Source organism: Agelaius tricolor, unplaced genomic scaffold (genome assembly GCF_023055355.1).
Source record: "Agelaius tricolor isolate 1412-34295 unplaced genomic scaffold, bAgeTri1.0.p SCAF_8, whole genome shotgun sequence".
NCBI classification, from domain to species: domain Eukaryota; kingdom Metazoa; phylum Chordata; class Aves; order Passeriformes; family Icteridae; genus Agelaius; species Agelaius tricolor.
The window spans coordinates 35,872,066-35,890,710 of NW_027269268.1; the positions used below are offsets into that span (position 1 = coordinate 35,872,066).

The 18,645-nt window shown below is 35.1% G+C and overlaps 1 protein-coding gene across 1 annotated transcript in view; it reads left to right on the top strand.

The window, feature by feature from the left end:
• The first annotated feature begins 5,692 nt into the window (after window positions 1-5,692).
• Window positions 5,693-18,645, top strand: part of DLC1 (DLC1 Rho GTPase activating protein) — a 215,364-nt gene continuing 202,411 nt past the window's right edge. Inside the window, exon 1 of the mRNA XM_071432311.1 lies at window positions 5,693-5,955. The gene's annotated coding sequence lies outside the window, so the exon portion shown is untranslated. The remainder of the gene's footprint in view (window positions 5,956-18,645) is intronic.

Genomic DNA, 18,645 nt, shown 5'->3' on the forward strand with positions numbered 1-18,645 from the left:
ATGAAGCTTTAGATTGTGACAGGTTTTATTTCCATGGGGCCTTCAGTAATTGCAATTTTTGTCATCAATTTGCCAGCATAAGAAAAGGTGTGTACATCAACCAGCATCCACTAAAAGGTACACTTGAGACCTAGTTTGAGAAAAGTTTGAACATTTAATTGCTTCTATCTTTGGTGTTTCTAAAATGTTTCACTCTACTAAAACAGAGTAGTCTGAAAGGATTTCATATGAATATTTAGTGAAGAAAAGCTTTTTTAAATACTGACACAGAAATTTCTACCAATATTTGAAACTTGAAAACGAGTGACATTTGTTTGGAGCAATGGCTAACAATCCATGTCAAGGAAAATGTAACCAACCCTGACAGACCCACTTCAAATAGACTACTATGCTATAAACAAAATCCTTCTTTTGATTATTCAAACCTGAATGTTCATGATCAAAAATCCCAAAACAGGAAATGGAACAAACACTTCTAAAAATAGATAATCTTCCTGAGTGTTATCATCTACTCATTTGGGAAGTCACTGCGTTCTTTTAATCCATGTTAATCTTCATTTGGCATATTACTTTGGTGCTTGGGCCTGACTCAGTAGCAACCTCAGATTTGAGAGTTTATCTTCTGTGGAAAAGTTAGAATCTTTGAATAATAACCAAAAGGGCCAAAAACTTTCTTTTTATCTTTTAATGGCTTAATAATAATTTTCATTAATACATCACTGAGAACAAAAAGTTCCATTAATACATGCAAGAGAAAGGGTTCTTTAAAAATTATTTTACTATTTCTGTCCAAATTATTAATTCCTTGAAAATTAGAATTCAATATTCCAAATTGCAGAAATGTAATTAGTAAATTCCAAATAACTTGTTTATTGGATGTTTATTTTATTTGGAATGGGTTTTATAAAAAAAACCCAACATTATTTCTCATAGTGATGCACACAAATATTATTCCTTCTCCTAGTGATTTGGATGATGTCTTTTTCAAGCAGTTCCACTTGTATCCTGTTCATAAAGTCTTGGCAGTGAAGAATTGTGCATATAGATATAGTTTTAATATATTCAAATTAATTTCATTTTGCTGAAATGGTCACTTGTAAATTTATTTCAACTGGAAAATCATAAAGAGCTTTTTTCAGACTTCCTTGTGCAGCACATTTATACTGCAATTCAATGCACTGAGATCTGTCAAGGATATAGGAAACATGGTCATGTCCCTGAACAGGGCTAGTACATGAAACCCATGTTTCTCCTATGCCCGATCCCAGCCATTCTATTATACCAGTCTGTGTGTGGCTGATGGATGCTGCTCTTTCCCTCCACTTGCTTCCTCTTGTGTTCTATAATGATTTCATCACATCCAAATCATCTTCGTAAAATGTCTGGGCAAGAACAAAATCATATTCTTGGTACCTATGAAATGTGAAAGCATGGAATACCTCATGAAATCAGCTAATTCCACTGTGAAACAAAAGCAAACATGGCAGTTTTGAAAATAGTTTTAAAAATAGAGCTGTTTGTCTCTGTCTTGCAGTACTTTCGGCAGTTCCAGGTGTATTTAAACAAAATAGGGCTGTTTTTTATCCTATCCTTCAGTTTTTAGGGGAAATATATCAGGTTAAATATGCTCTTTAAGAAAAAAGAAAGATGTTAGTGAAAGCTTTCGTGTTTTTCTGTAAGGGATATGGCAACTTCTATTTCTTAAGGCAAATAAGAGTAGGACCTCAGGTGTTCTTTTTCCTATTTAGCACATGACTTTCTCAGCAGGATTGCTTTTTAAGCATAAAAACAGATTAGGTCTGTCCACAAACCCTGAGGATACTGTTTCACATAAGTTACTTGAATTTTGCATTCAGTAAACTATAGCTATAATACGTTAATAATTTCCTATAAACCAACTGCAAGATTTGGATAAATTCTCATTGCTTTATGGAGGGATGTGACTGGGCAACAACTAAATTAAGGAAGATCATACCACCATGCATAGTTCGAGGTCTAGAAAAGACCATCAGATCTTCAGACAAATAAAGAGTGTCTGAAAATATCCACATCTGCATTATATTAATGTCTGTGTACTGCTACAACAGAAATTGCTTGACTACTTTGAATTCCTCTTAGTTTTTTAATTGTTTTGGTAGTTCACTTTATATAGGATCATGGAAATAGCATATTATTAGTTTCTTTTTCCACAATATGTCATGGAGTGTACTCAGCTTACACTAGTATGACAAAAATGTTTAATGTTTGTGAATAAATAATATTATATATTATTTTTTTGATTTTTTTTCTACATCTTTCTTATTTAGAAATAAAATGTAGTCATAATAAGAATAGATTACAACTCTTCAACTAACATTACCTAAATGAACATTGGAGTTCTTTGAATACCTGATTTATATGGCCTAGCTTTGAGACATATGGTTTTCTGAGTTACAGATGTGCTAAGAAAAAAGACCACCTTTGTGTTTGACTTAAACTTAGAAATAGCAAAGAGATAAATTCTATCATTTTAGTATAGTCTGTCTGACCACAGTGGAAGTGCTATTAACTGGTCTTATTAGTGAATTTCCTTGTTTCTCATTAGTACTCCATTTCTCTACTACATTTTCCCATTCTGTTTATTGTTCAAGATCAAACAGAATTATCAAGATTTCAGACTTAAATGTTCTGATTTCACATGTTCTTTCTATTCTACCATTGTAAAGTTTTATTAAAGCAGCTTTTGAATAAGTATTCAAACTCTAGTTATTCCCCTCCTTTCTGCAGATGTGATAGCAGTAAAAGATATTTTGGAGACAGTCTGCCCTCAGTTTTCTTAGACAGGAAATGCACAGACAATGTTTATAATGGTCTTTTTTCCAGCTCTTTGTCAAGCCCTAGAATAATTGAAATAAATTTTCTTTTTGAAACTGTTTCACATAGCAGATCATGTTCTAATAATCTCATACCTTTTAAATATGTCCCCACTTATAAGTTTTTCAATGTCTTATTCCTTGTGACTGGCTTCTGCAATAAAAGAGAGAACACCTTATTTAATTAAAACCAAAGGTTTATGATGGAATATTAAGTGAAGTTTAGCTAAAGAAAAATAATTCTTAAAAAAATAATTAAAATTCTGTCTTGAAATATTTGTTTACTTTTTTGGAACAGTGTGTTTCAAATTTTCATCACTTTTTTTTGGGTATTATAAAGTCAAACAGTTTTAGTAAATTTTAACTGCAAGGAAACTAAAAGCTTTTTGTTTTATTTTTATTCCCATAAACATAAATTTTAAAATTGTGCAATTTGTGCAATTGCATAATTGCAAATAAAATGTGCCCCTTCACAGCTTGTAACTTATTCACTAAATTCCAAACTGAAATCTTGCAGGGAAATAGTATAAATCACACTTCACAGTGGAGTAAAAGTTATGGATTCAGAACTGAGAGTAGTCAAATGTAGTTAAAAATAATCCTGAAAAGTTATTTACCTCTGGGGCTGTGCTTCTGGCTGTTCTGAGTTTACCAGCACATGTGCTGTTTCCTTTTATGGGCTTCAAAGACCTCCGCCTTCGAAGATGCAGAGGTTAGGCTGGGAAGTCATTCCACTTAAGGCTGTCTACCTCCACTATCCATGCACATGAAAGCTACTGGGAAAAATTTCAAACCCACTTCCATTTGGGCCTGCATAACTTTGCAACTAACTTTTAAAGGTAATACTGTAATTTTAAGGCTGAAAACTGTATATATAAAATTACATGTGTGACAACGAAGACCACATTCCACAAATTTAGCAGATTTCAGCACAAAGTTCCACATGCTCAGGAACTAAAGCTTGACAAATTAGCTCCAGATATGGCCATATTACTGGGAGCTGGAGACAGCCCTACAGGGCTGGCTTTTCTTTGACTTAAGAAATGCCCTTGAAAAGATTTAATTGAGCTAATGAAGGCATTATATAAACAGTTAAAAGCAGTTGTTGGAGGCTGGTAGAAACTCATGTATCAGCAGTTAGTAATTAAGAAGATCTTCTATCTCCTTTCAGAATAAATATCCTGTCCCAGTGTGGCAGGCCTGCTGAATGCAGACTTTCTGGTCAGTAAATGTCCAGACTTATTTTGTGTGCAAAAACATCTGCAATGTGTTACCTCTGTAGCTCCCTCTCAAAGCCAGACAAAGGCCAAAGTTTCCAATGAATAACCTGATCAATAACCATAAAATCATTTACTCAGACCTAGTTTTTAATAATCAATAAAGAAAGTTTACACCAGCTGAAGGTGTCATCAGAGAGTGTGATGTATGACTGACCCACTTGGTAAGATGAATAAACTTAGCAACAGCACTACTTTCTGTCTTAAGTGTAAAAAAAATTTAAAATTATACATGTTGATTACTATTATGAGTCACACTGACTTAAATAAAATAAATACTAAGTAAGTTATTTCACCTAAATATGAAACCAGTGGCCAAAGGTGGGGGTTTGCATGTGTTTATTAGTAGAATTTGTTATGTGAATAGCTAATATTTATTACTAATAAATACACTAATTAAAGCCATACTAGTAATTTCCATTAGCTTACCCTCAAACTTCCACGGAGCTGTCCGTCTGGTTTTAATCAAAACCAAATGGTAATCCAAGTTCTCAGGCTGGAACAGCTAAGAGGAAGTCGTTCAGAGAAGGCAGAAGAAAGCAGAAAAGATAAACAGACGATAGTCACTAAATTTGTATAGAGCAAAGGATGTAGATGCTGTGGGTTACTCTGAAGACATGATTCAGGCACCCTGTCAAACTGGAACGAAGTAGTTACAAGTGTTTTATGTCAGCAAAATACTAATATGATCAAGATGGAGTCTGTCCTTTTGCTTTTGCAGAGCTGGATTTGTGTGACTCTGGAGGATTCTCAATAGAGGTAAAGCAACATATTCCACTGCCTGCAACATGACTGTGTTTAAACTATAGCATTTGTTTTCTAAGATCCTGCTTATTCTCTTGAGTAGGAATGCAATTTTAGCATTTTTCTTTAAATGGAATCTGCCTAACTGTGGATATTTGTTCGACAGAGTAGTACTAGACCTTTTGTCACTGTGGTGTGTTAAGTTTAGACCATGTTTCTCACTACCTGACGTCAAAGACCAGGTGTTTCAGAAATGTTCTTGTGTTGTTCTGGATAACTGCTACCTTTGCATGAGCGTTAGAGAAGCATAAAGTATTTTTTTAAAAGAAAAATCTAGGAGGGAGAGGTTTAAATACATTTTTACATTATGTAGCTGTAGTGCAGATTTTTTTCTTGGGCAGAAATAGCCCAGCAGTGTATGAAGCTGACTGCCTTGAAACACTCAGTCTTGACGTTTTCTTTTCCCTCCATTTCTGTGCTCTCTCCCTGGCGCAGGCAGGCAGGCTCGCTGTCTCTCTCCCTCTCTCTCTCAAAGGCAGGAAATACTTTTCAGGCAATCTGGGCCTGGTTGTTGAGGCCCCCTTTCACAAAACATCAGTCTGAATTTAGTAGACAGAAGTCACTGGGAAAAGCTTGACAGGCTCGTGCTTAGCTAAGGCTCCCTCCAGCTGCAGAGGGTGTTTTTGTTAGAATCACACATTGAGCAAAACTGCTCAGAATAGAGCAATGATCTCAGTAGCGAAATCTGAACTTTTATGCTAGCAGGAGCTAGCTGGGACTGGGCTCTTTTGTTTGTTTGTTTGCTTCTTCGTTTTGTTGTTTGGGCTTTTTTTTCTTTTAATGGCCAAAGATTTTAGGGAGGTCATGTCTGAATTCCTGATTCTCTTCATCTAGGTAAGGCTGTCTTGGAATCTCTCTGTACTTTTAACTATAAAAAAAAAATTGTTTTTGGTTTTTTTTTTTTTAAAAAAAAGAAAAAAAAGGAAAAAAATAAAAGAAGGTAAGAAAAACCTCAGGAAAGGAACAAGCAGTATCCAGCACTGGAGTGTTCTGCGTTCAGGATCTCAGCACTAGAAAGAGAGGTAAAAAAATTTATAATCTTTAAAAATATACATTTAGTTGTAAACTGTGACAACTCTGTTTATCAAATATGCCAGACCTATAAAAAAATTTCTGTACGTTTTTCTTCATCTTTTAAAAATATGCTTGAAATGCTGAACTTTATTTGCATTCTTATAGAAATAAAGCTGTATGGTATTGCTTGCATATTTTTTAATGTACATTAAATTGGAAAGTTAGGTGTGAGTGATTTGGGTTTTTTCACCTCATTTAACAACAGGGAGGGCATTTAGGGCTATGTTTTTTTTTCTCTCTCCCCACCTTCCCCTCTCTCCACTGCAGCAGTAATGATAATGAGGAGTGTTTTAGGTAGATAGATCAGTTATACCTCGCTGGGCTAGGTCTCTAGCCTTTTCTCAGTCCTAGATGAAATTTGCAATAGAAGTGGCAGTACAGTCTTAAAGGTGTATACTCTAAATCTGAAATTCCAAGGTTTATTTGTTGGCTTTAGCTAAATTGCATTTTTAGTAATGCCTTATTAGATACAGAAGTTGCTGTATGCTGTGCTAGCATTTAGAAGAGGTAAAGTAAGATTCAGTAAATGTCAGCTGACTATAATTTTTGGGAGGATGCATGGATTTACTCTTTTTTTCTTCTTAAGCTAGTAAACATGTAACTAATAAAAATAACAAGAATCTGCTGTTAAAGAGTTTATGGAGAAAATCAGGATAGTATCTTTCACTGATATATGACTGCATTTGTATTTTATGTAAAGATGTGATTTAATTATTAATTTGTTCTGGATATGAGAAGCATTTTTTTATGTGAATCTGCATAGTATTCTTTGTCTTCCTGAAAATTGTTGCCTTCTCTCTCCCTTTCTCTCTTTCTCTCTTTCTCCCTCTCTCTCAGATTGGTAACTAAAGGGAAGTCATCTGTTCATCTATTTCAATAATATTTTAACTTTGCTTTTAGTATTCTTCCAAATGATTGTTGTGGAAGGAAATGACTTTGTGGTGTGAAAAGACATAAGGATATTCCAGAATGGGGTCAAATATCTCCTCTGCTATAGACTGAGAATTGTACACTTTACTGCCATTTGGAGGAAAAAAATTGTTCAGGGTGTTCAGAATTGGCTCTGAGTTGTAAAGAGAATGCATCTTAACTGGACAGGAAACAACCAATAGGCAGTAAATTGTTCCTGAGTATATTCTGGGGTGAATTTTAATATCACAATTTCATATTTCCTTATGGACAAGTCTACTCCAGTGTTCTGGTTTGGGAGAGCTGTGAGCTGAAAGTGGTGGGACTGGGAAGTTGAGAGGAATTTGACTGAGTCTTTTTGTCATCCTTGTGAAATTTCTGCTGGAACATTGATGTCTCAAAGGATTTGGCTTTAGTGGCTTTTACTGCACTGTGTTCCCATGCTTGCTGCTGCAAGTATAAGTGCACGTATTTAGTATTAGTGAGTGCTCCAGTTAAACAGGAGAAAATTTTCCCTCTTAAGCAGTTATCTTCTGCAGCACCACTTCTGGGTTTAAAGCATATAATGACCTCATCTGACCTCACTTGCAGATGCAAATACTTGACACCTGAGGCAGTTGAACTACAGGGTGGACAACAGAAGAGAACCCAGAAAGTATTTTCTCTTTAAACTCTGAAGTTTCTTGTAGACCATAAGAAAATATAACATTGATAAATGCCTGCATTTTTGATTTAGAAGGTTTAAATGAAAGTCCTGGAGACAAATCACTATTCAGCTCCTGGTTCTACTTAGTCTGATTTCTCTGTTATGCTTACCTTGTTTGGATTTTTAAGATATGTTTGTTCAAGAAAAAGGATTCACAGAAAAGTTACAGTCTAAAAAACCTCTGAAAATTATTTTATAGATATATAGCAACAATGAACATGGAAAATGAGCATCTAGAGTTTTTTGACCTTGCTGTATTCCTTCAGGAATCTTAAAGTTCTTTGTGTGAAACAAGAAAATAGCCCAAGTAGTTGGATCAAATGACTCCCTTGAAGGAAGTAATGAATTTATGTCTGCAACCTTGAGAAAAATTAAATCAAATGGTTACATCCATGTAATAGGAATTATTCAAATAGCTTTTCTTCACATAAATTTATGTGCCTGAAAACTAATTTTCTTTTTAACTTGTACCTGTTGACCTTCATGTCAAATGCCATACTCAGAACAAAATTTTTATATTTAGGCCTAATTACAAACACCTCTGTAACACAAAGCAATCCCTCCTAAAAGAAAATTAAAAGTAAAGACAACAACCTGTCTATGCAGTTTTTAAATAGGCAAGGCTTAGAGTAATTCTTTTAAAGTGCTGGGCTAAAAATCAATTCAAAAGTTGTTCCTTAGGTGATGGAGCAATCTAAGGATTCCCCTTTTGGCTTTTTCATTAAGTCTCAAAAGTTACTTAATTTTATTTTTCTTGATTGTTAGAAGAATTAAGCCACATTTTATATAATAGTTTTCTGTTGTTCTTAACATTAATTTTGTTGCTGGAATGTATCTTCTTTGTTATAAAGCTTCCCTGAGGACAGCAGTAGCAGAAGGAGGAAGAGAATTTACAAATGTTTTCCTCTTTTCTCAAAAAGAAGCTATATTTTACAGTATTCTCCTCTTTTCTTTTATTCATCTGGTTCCATTTTCCTTTTTTTTTTTTTTTTGTCTGGAGAAACAAATAAAGCAGGGTGGGTTGTTGGTCTTCTGTTCTTTTTACAAAATAAAAAGCAAAAAGACAAAACCAGAGTAACATAAGGGCCAGAGCAATTGAAATAGCATATCCAGAAGTGTCAGATCTTGATTTCTTTCCTATTTGGAGAGAGCCTCTGGAGGTCTCTGATCCAACATGTTATTCAAAGTGGGCTCAACTAGAGCCGGTTGCTCAGGTCCTTGTCCACTAGGTCTTTAAATATGTCATCCAAAGAGGATGATCACTGTGAATTCTTAGTAAGGACTTTAAGACTGGCTGGATTCACAGGTGTATTTTTAATATATGTGTGTGTGCTTATGTATATATACATGTATACAAATGCATGTATATATGCATAAATTATACCTCAAACAAAAATTATCTAGAATTTTTACATGTCAATCCTATGTATGTCATATGTGATTATTTCATTTTAATAACTACTGATATTGAATTTCACAATGTTTAATATTTCACCATTGATATTTGTTGACGCTTTCAGGTATTATTTATTTAAGAATAGTCTGTTGGTAGATAATTTCAAATCCATTATTTCCATAGTTGCTTGTTTCCCTTTAATGAGAAAAATCACTTATGTTGAGATAAGAAATGCCCAGAGTTTTATCTTTGGTGTATTTTACATCAGTCACATCCCAAATACAGAGTTTGTTTAGGCTGTGTGTATCATTAAAACCAATTTCACTCATACTGTGTGCTCTTTACTTCTACCCTTCACTTTTATCTAGGCTCTTCTTTTTCTTACAGTGATTTTTGATACTTCCTGATGGTTATTCCATTCAAAATCTATTAGCTTTAGATTAAATGCCCTTGAACATTAGGAAATTTTACAATTAATTTTCTTACCTATGAATTTCCATTGGTTCTCCCACCCTCTTGCTCACTCTTTATCACTTGTAGAGTTTCTGGGTAGATAGGTCTTATTGGTGAGAGTTTCACAATAGGATTAAACCACTAGAAATTGTCTTTAATGCTAGAACAAATAAATGTTCCAAGTTGATCGTGGTACTTGTGGAAAGTTCACCTCTTGATAAAAAATTTTGGGATAAAAGGGAGTCGGTGGTGAGTTTGAAATAAATATCATTAGACTAAGAAGTGAGGAAAATCTGGAGTAGAATGGAGGATTGTTGCAATGTATTGTTCTGCTAAAGGAGCTAAGAGAAGATGGAAGGAGCAAGAGGAACCAGTGACAAATATGCCAGGCCAAAGGAATTGGGGTTACATTATTAAAGCTGCACCTTATTAACGAGCTTTCATAACCTTAGTATTGTATTACTAGCATCTTTGCTAAGACTATCACAAAATATCAACCTTTTTTGACCTGCTCATGAATTTTCTCGTAAATGACACAGACATGTAAAGGGCGAGGAGAACTTACTTTGGATTCACTTTTTCAGTCTGGAGCACTTAACAGTCCAATTCTTAGCAGTCCTGAGAGGCTCAACATACTAGAAGTTGTACTGTTAAATTCATTACACATTTTTTTGTCTGCAGCTAAATTGAGATATGCCTTTTCGTTTTGCTTGAATTGTTTCTCTTCAGTTAAGACTGTTTTATCAGAGAAAGTTGGTAGCTTTCAATAATGACTACAATGAGAAGCTTTTTCTGAAAGGACAGTTTCTAAGAGTTGTATCCTCCACAGCAAAATCTGGGTTTTGAGGATTCCATATACAGAAACAATTTTACACTCTAGTGCCATCAAATACCTATGTTCAGATGTCACTAACAACTTCCACACATTGAGTCACTGTCAGCTTAATTGGGTATACCATACTGGATATTAAGATTTTTTAAAAGCTTTTGCATGTTGTGAGAGAATTGGTAGGCAGTAAAGGAAATAGATCTGAATCAGTTTTAAAATCAAGGGAAAATCTCCATCTAAGCTCACAAGTCATCTGTTTTATTTTTCCTGTAGTTATGTACTCAGAAACAGCAATTTCCAGGGCTGAGCATATCTTTCCAGGCAGGCTACAGATGCTAAGTAGAAGAATATCATTATAAAATCAGGAGACCAGCTGATGAGTTTGGAATTGAGGCACTCTGGAAAATACTGCAGAGAATGTCTTTTGACTGTAGGAGATGTATTCACACTATGCCTATGAAAGTCAGAGAGAAAGGGGATATAGAGGTGAGAAAAACATACTCTGTAAAAGTCCTTTGACAAACAGGTTTCCTGAATTCCAAAATAGGAATCTTATAATGAAAAATAATTGATTTCAGAGTTAGGTTTGAATGCTGACTTTTTCCTCCCAGTTTCACCAATCTGGAGGATAAATTAAATTTTTACTTTCCCTTCCTTGGAGGAAGTGGATTTAATTAGGCCCTCAAGTGCATTTACAAAGCACTCAGTGTACATTATATGTTATTTCTCTCTCTAGTTTCAAAGAAATAGTGGTATACAGCTGCCATTTTGAATAATTTTTGCTTTTCACATCTTCAGCTACATTCCATAAATACTTGCTCAGTTTGCTCTCAGTACTTTTTCACAGGTGCAAAAAAATGGGATTCTGAATGATTCTTCTGATGGCTCATTCCCACCAAAAAGCACAGTCTCTTCAGTAGTCATTCTCTGTAGACTCTCCCTGATAAAATATTTGTCTTTCTCAATGGGAGAAAATAATTTTCAGCTCTTTAAGTACAAAGTATAGGCAAAATAATGCCAAAAATATTTTTTAGTGTCTACACTAGGAATGAAAACAGGACCCCTACTATTCAGTAAGGAGGCTGGTTGCCAAAAGTCATTGTCCGTAGCTCCTCATACTACAGAGGTTTCATAGCTCATGGCTGTAATGAGCACCAGCAACATTTTTTTTAAATAAAAACAACATATTAGAACCTTAAATCTAAAAGGCAACAGGAATACAATCTGATTAATTTATATTGTTTTCAAAAAGACCTCCTGTAGCTAAATTATTCATTTTTCACTTGAGTGGGCAAGAAAATGAAATGTCCTCTATTTGGGGGAAGGGGGAACATATTTGTGGAAAAACATTTCCTTAATTCAGGACCAAAAATAAGAGCCACAGTTTTCTGGGTTGCCATGTCCCATGGGATGAACTTTTCTCATTTGATGTCTTTTCAGGATGCTTCCAATTCAACCAGGGAGTGAGGTGTAAGAAATCTATAAATTATATTATCTTTTCTATTTTCTGGGCATAGAGAGCCCAAATGATTTGGGGGGGGAGGATTAGCAGAGCGATGAATTTTCCACATAAACCTCCTATGGAAAAAGAAGACTTTAAACCTTTACACCTTAGATTACTTTTATTACAAAGAAACAAGAAATTTAAATTATAGAATCAGGATAGTATCTATAATAACCTTCACACTACTAAATTTTTAAGACCAGCAGACTCACAGATCCAAATAGCTAGATGGGTCTAATTTTCTTCTTAAAAAGTCTATGCTTAAAACCTTTTTACTTTTGCTTAAAACTTTTTTACTTTTTAGTGGGCAGTAATAAATTTTATGGCTGTTTTCACTTTGGAATGATACTGTGGTAAAGGGGATGGATGTTCATAACTGCTAAAAAGACTTTAATTCTGATTATTACTAACCTGCCACTAACAAAATTACAGTAAAGTGGTACCATTGTGCTATAAATACTTGAGAAAATAATATTTCACTGTTGGCTATTCAAAATAGGACAGAAACATAAAGTTGGATATTTTAAATGCAGTGTTTAATTGGTTTTTATTTGATAATTAAATTGGGCGCAAACTATATAGATCTTTAGTAAGCCTGGATAACAGTGGATCAGTTTGGATCCAGTCATTTCCCCTTTCTCATCCTTGAGGAAGAGCTTTGGCTAATCTGAGGCTCAGCACTGGAAATGAACCAAACACAAATACAACCAAGCTAAAACCCACTGTAATCACATGTTGGCTACAAGTAAAAGCTCTTCATTGTATGATGATGAGCACTGGTAGTGCAGCTGCTTTTTGAGGAAGAGAAAATAAAAGAACTCCATGTTGTTTTATGTTTTAAAGCCATACATTAAGGCATATTGACAAAGTTTGGGCTCATATCTTAGGAGCCAATAATATTTTCACAAAACAAGCAAGACTTTTGAAGTCTCTGAATGAGTAACTTGCCAACTTGACTTTACATTTTGTGGTGTCTAATGTATTGAGGTCTTATAATGCCGCTGGACAGTATCAGTTTTTGTAACATGTTAAATATCTTCCAAAAGAAGGATGTTTACAAACTTAAGTGTGTTAGACATTTTCCAGTGACAATAAACTGTAATAAGCATATATGACATATGTCAGAATCTGTGAAGAAGAAAAGAAAATAGTTTGTTAAGGTATAATGAAATTAATACCTGAAGGAACAGGGAAATCCTTATCAAGTCAGAAAAACTATTTCAGGTACATGGCTTGATTAATTTCTTGTGTTGTATTTCTTATATCAGAAATAACAAACAAAAAACAAATAGAAAAAAATGAAATGTTTTGCAGTATGATGTATATTTATTATATATTTTATCTTCTATTTACTTACATGGACAAGCAAAGAAAATATTCTTTGGTGTATTTTAATATTTCTGCTTTCTATTTCTACTTTGCACTTCTGCAAATTCCTGCTGCATAAGGTACAATGAATAAATGTTCTCCTTCTTCATGATAGTATTGATTTTTATATGGTTCTAAATTCTCTCTTTCCCAGACAGGAAACTCTCGTGTATTTCATGGCCCTTCAGACAGAAGCTATACCATACTTTTTAATCCTTTCTGTTGTTTTTTGCTGTATGTGTTCCTATTCTATTTCTGTTTTTGAGATGGAATTGCCACCATTACATGCAGTTTTCTGTTCATTGCATAACAAGAATTTAGAAAATATTTTTTATGATGCCACTGTATGCTCAGCCTCTCCTTCACCTATTGTGCTACATATCTTTTAAGTATCACTGAGCTTAAAATTCAATTCCAGATTAACAGCTGCAGTGACTTAGTTTTGGGTTTGTTTTCTGGATTGGTAGATGATATAACAGAGACTTTTAATATTTTTTTTTAATTTATAATTAGAAGTATTTTTTAATCACTGGACGCCATTTTATTTAGTACAGAGAGTTTCATATGCAGTTTAATCTCCTAGTTCTCCATTTCAATTTGGTGACAGCAAATTTTATCATTTTACTTATTTTCTTGTTCTGAATAATCTAAAAACACAGTTTTTAATACCTGCCTTCACAAAACTATTAATAATCTCTCTCTTTATATTAAAAAAAAATCAGTCACATACTCTCACTTCTGGTTTCATATTTAGTTTCTGGTTTTTGTTAATTTATATTTTCATTATTAATTAGATTTTTTAGCCAATTAACTGTATATGGAAATCAGGTTTGCATGTATGTCATTCACAACCAAGTTGTCTTTTTTTTGACTTTAAACCAGCTTTTGTTTCATCCAATCATTGCTCACAGTAACCCAAGGCTAAGTGTGCAGAGAGCTTCCCCATTTCTGCCACCTTCTCACTCTGTGGAGACACCGCTCATGAGGCCTAGTAGGGAGATGGCGGTTTGAGGGCCAGAAATTCCTCTGCTTTGTCTTCCTTTTAATGATCAGAGAGAGGGGGATTGGAAAAAGTCTCTTATCGTAGAGAGGCAGTACTTCCCCTGTACCCCTACTCCAGCCCCTGCTCAGGATCCCTTTTGGCTCTGTGGCTCTCTCTCAAGTAAAGCTCATCTCTGACCCCAAAGGCATTTGCCATTAGCTTGGAAGAATGTCCCTTTTGCAGTTCCCCAGATCTGCCCTCTCTTCATGTGAATCCCCTTTCGTTCTTTAGAGAAAAGAGGGTTATTTGGACACCTTTTAGAGTTACAAGTTCAGTAATATTTCATTTGAGTATTGTTATGCAATTCTAATATTTGGTTCCCAATCACTTTATGTTCTTGGAATCTCTCCTAACAGAGGCTTCAAGAGGAGTCGGTTCCTCAGACTTATCAGGGAGGTGTTAGCAGTTGTGTGCTCTTTGATCTATAGCTGGGCAGCAATTTTAAAATCCTGTGCGGTAGGGTGTGCTGGAAGGAATGTTTGTATGTTGGACTTAGTACTGCTTGTGTCTATTTCTGTCCACTGATTCATTGCTGGAAACCAACAGTAAGATCTCATCAAAGAAAAGGACAAGTATCCTGTGAAAGGACAATATTGGGATGTATTTGTGTTTATCTGTACAAAAATCAGCAACACCTATATTAATAGTCTGTGTTCACATTTATAGGTACAACACATGCATATACATGCAAACCTGACCATTAAAAGTTATAGAAAACATTTAAATTGTTTTATTATTTCATTCTGAAGACGTACTTGTCTTATGAGTACTATACTATTTCTAATTTTTAGAATAAAGTTGTAAATATTTTTAGCATTTGATTTCAAATATTAAAGAAATCAAAAAACCTGCATCTGGTATTGACTAGATTAATACTCCACAAAAAACAATGCTTATATTTCTACTCTATGACAGCAGGGTTTAGCATGGTCCAAAACCCTGCACTGCAAATGTTGCTTACATAGAAACTGCAGACAAGGTAAGCCTCCACTTCAGTGAAATCCAAAAGGTGGTCTATGTCCAGGAAATAAGAAATGAAGGATTGCTTTTTAAAAGCAGGAGATCTTTTAAAATAAATAGCTGAGTGAAGACCTAGAGGCTTATGTTTTATCTCAAATTATTTGTAAACAACATTCTGTGTCAGAGATTGGTATGGAGTTACTGAAAGAGCTGTATGCAAGCCAGACCAGGAGATGTGAGATGAGTTTATAGGAAACAGACCCTGTTCACTTAGACTTCCTTAAACAAAGTTTGCTGACTGGGGTCACAGACTAATGAAGATAAAATAATGATAACAAAATAAATATTTCTGCTTGATCTCCATTGCTCACATACTCCTGCTATGCAAAAAATGTAATGAAACAGTCTTTCATCTTTGTTTTTGATGCTTTGCCTTTTTCTTTTTTTTTTTTTTAAGAAAAATTTGCATCCCATGTAAAACATTAGCAAAACTTAAATTCCACTGGCATGATGGTGGGGCTGTACTGCCTGGGGTGCCCTCTCAAAAACTTTCCTGCCACAGCCTTTGTGAGCTGTTCCGTGTTCTCTGCAACTTCCTTCCTTCCTTCCAAAGGTTTTCTATTTATTGCAAGGTGGCTGTTGAATATGGTGCAATGAATTGTCAAAATGGAGGAATTGGTGCAGGCAACAGAGATGTCACACCTGGGTCAGTGGCAGTGCTTGCTTTGGCCATACAGAGATGCCATGAAGTGTTCTGCACAGCAGTGTCTTACTTAGGCCTTCTTTGCCAGAGTCCTTCGCTCCTAATGGCTTGGGGTTTACTGCCTGGGCTTGTGTGGTTGCTGCTATTGCTGCATGGCCCCATGTTTCTCTTCTTATCTCTTTCTTCCACTCTGGGAAAAACAGGGCTCCACTCCGGTGTTCTGGAAGTCTGAGGGGCAAAGATGTAGGACCAGAGAGCCCTGGTTGTGTGCTTCTGCCCTTGTATTCTTGTAACTGGGATGTTTGTGTGCTCTGTCCTAAGCCCCAGAAGGGAAGCTGCTCTGACAGGTCTGCACGGCCACAGTTCCACATTTAAGTGCCTTTCCTTCCCTTTCCATTCTCCCCCTAGCTCCAAGACTCATTTCTTCCTGACGCAGCTTTCACAGGTGTCAGTCCTAGTACTGGGTTTGTGTAAGGATAGTTCTTGTAAAGTGTCATTTTTCCTTGAGGAAGGAAGCAAGAGAAGGTAAAACATATCTTGAAAAATGTGTTGCACAGACAAATTTGAATGGAATTTCATGAGGAAAAAGAAATTCTCTGTCTGTATTTTGAAAGCCTGCTGCAAGCAGTTTAATATGAGTTTTTTCTGAAAAAAGAAAATCACAGGAATTCTAATTGAGGGAAAATGTTAGACTGTCTAATTATAGAGAACCTACCAGCTCATCATTTTCCGCTTTATCAGTTGTAAAGTCACCCCGTTCTGTGAGACTAGACACAAAGTTTCCAAAAATAAACTAACCTAAAGGTTTGCCCTATTTTTCATTAATATTGTACTTTACAGTGAGATAGGCAGTAAATTATTACAAAATCCATCTAAATTAACATCTAGTTTTGTAAACAATATGAAGCATCATAGAGGGTTCTTGACTGGGCTTCTGCTGCACTCTGATGACCTACTGCTCAGTTTCACTTTCTATAGGTCAAGAATTACCTTCATTGGGTCAATGTTGGCCATATTCCTTAATTCAAACCCAGGATCAAGAAATTTTCCCAGAAGTTTTATCCTTTGTAATTTTGTTTCAAAACAAAGATTTGTTTTGTTCTTCAGAAAGTTAATAGTACTAAGCAATACCAAACACCGCTTGAAAAGTAAAGCAAAATATAAGTCAGAAGTATAGCAACAGCTGAGTGGACTGTATCATATTGATAGATGTTTTGATCAGAAGAAAAGTTGTTTTCACTCTGCAAAACATTTCAACAGACTGATGATGGTCCATCTGACAGTCTTAAATTCTGCAGAAATCAGATATAAAGGTTTCTAGTTGTGGCATGGCAAGAATAGTAAGAAAGGGGGATGCTTCTTCCCTTGGGTAAAAGTACAAATGGACTTGAAGGGGCATTTCTCAGATGGTAAAAGATGCTGCATGTCATGGGAAAAAAAATGAGTAGCAATAGCAGAAAAGCAGTGATCGAGGCAGGAATACTTTCTTCTGCACAGTGGCACTTGGTTCTCTGGCAGAGAATCTTTTCCAGAGGTCTGGAGCAGTGAACCCTCCAAGATACAGCTTATGTGCTTGCATATGAGTGAAAGGAAATAAGTTGTCCTGAACAAATAGGTAGAAAAGAAATAAATTTTCTTGTCAGCCCTTAAATGTCAAGCAATTAGAGCAGGAAAATAATTTCTGAGCTGAATTGTTTAACATGGTCTTTGAGGAGTGGAGAGGGAGCAGAAGAAAAGTAAGCTGTCACCAAGCTCTGAGCTCCTTCATGCACCATGGGAATGAAGGGATTTCAGGAGCTGCTGGTGAAGCTGCCTGGGGAGGTGACATATGTACTGTAGATTTTCATATTGAGTGCTAATACACACTCATTTGTTAGAGAACAATAAAAGTGCCCATGTGATATATTTATTTGTCTTGTATTTCAAGCTAAGTATTTTATATTTCTCTGTTTAATAATTTTTCTGCAGTCTATGAGGCAGTCAAAACTAGTGATAATGCAAGTAAAACAGAAAGGTTCCTAAAGTAAAATTTGGTTTTCATCCCCCATGAAATATAACTCACCACATCAAAAAAATGAAAAACAGTAACAGATCTGTTCTTCCACTTCCGTAAGTCCATGTAGCAGCAGCAAGATTAACACACTCCCATCAACTCAATGAGAGCCTGCCTTCTGTGCATTAATTAGGTAGGTGGATGTATGTATATCATTAGGAAGTTGCATTTTTTAGCTTTGTACCCTTTACTTCTACTATCTTTATCGACTGTTGTCAGAAATGTCCCTATATGGCTGTAGCAACCGTGTTTAATTTTCTCTGAAGTAGATTAAGGTAGTGTTCTAGTAGGGGAAGAAAGGGAATCTGCAAATGAGTTGTATCCATGTGTAACTCCAAACATTGCTCATGGAGGACAGTAGAAATCATTGAGCCCTTTCTAGTAAACATGCCTCTTTTCAAAGTTCAAAACAAAACACTATGGTGACTGTAAAATTATTTTAATTGAAAAGCTTTAGTGTCCATCAGGAAAAGGTGCAGCAGAAGTTGAAAGTATTTTCACTATTGATTTTTCACTCTGGTAATTTTGAACCCACGCACTTAGAAATAAAGATGAAATCGGAATAAGAATGTGCTGCAAATTTATACAACAATTTCACTTTATATTTTAATATATAGGGTTAATTTCATATTTGATCAGGAAAGAAGAGAGAATTATAAAATTTTATTAACTTTTTACTACTAAAATTTGCCTCTGAAAGCAGATAGTTTTTTGG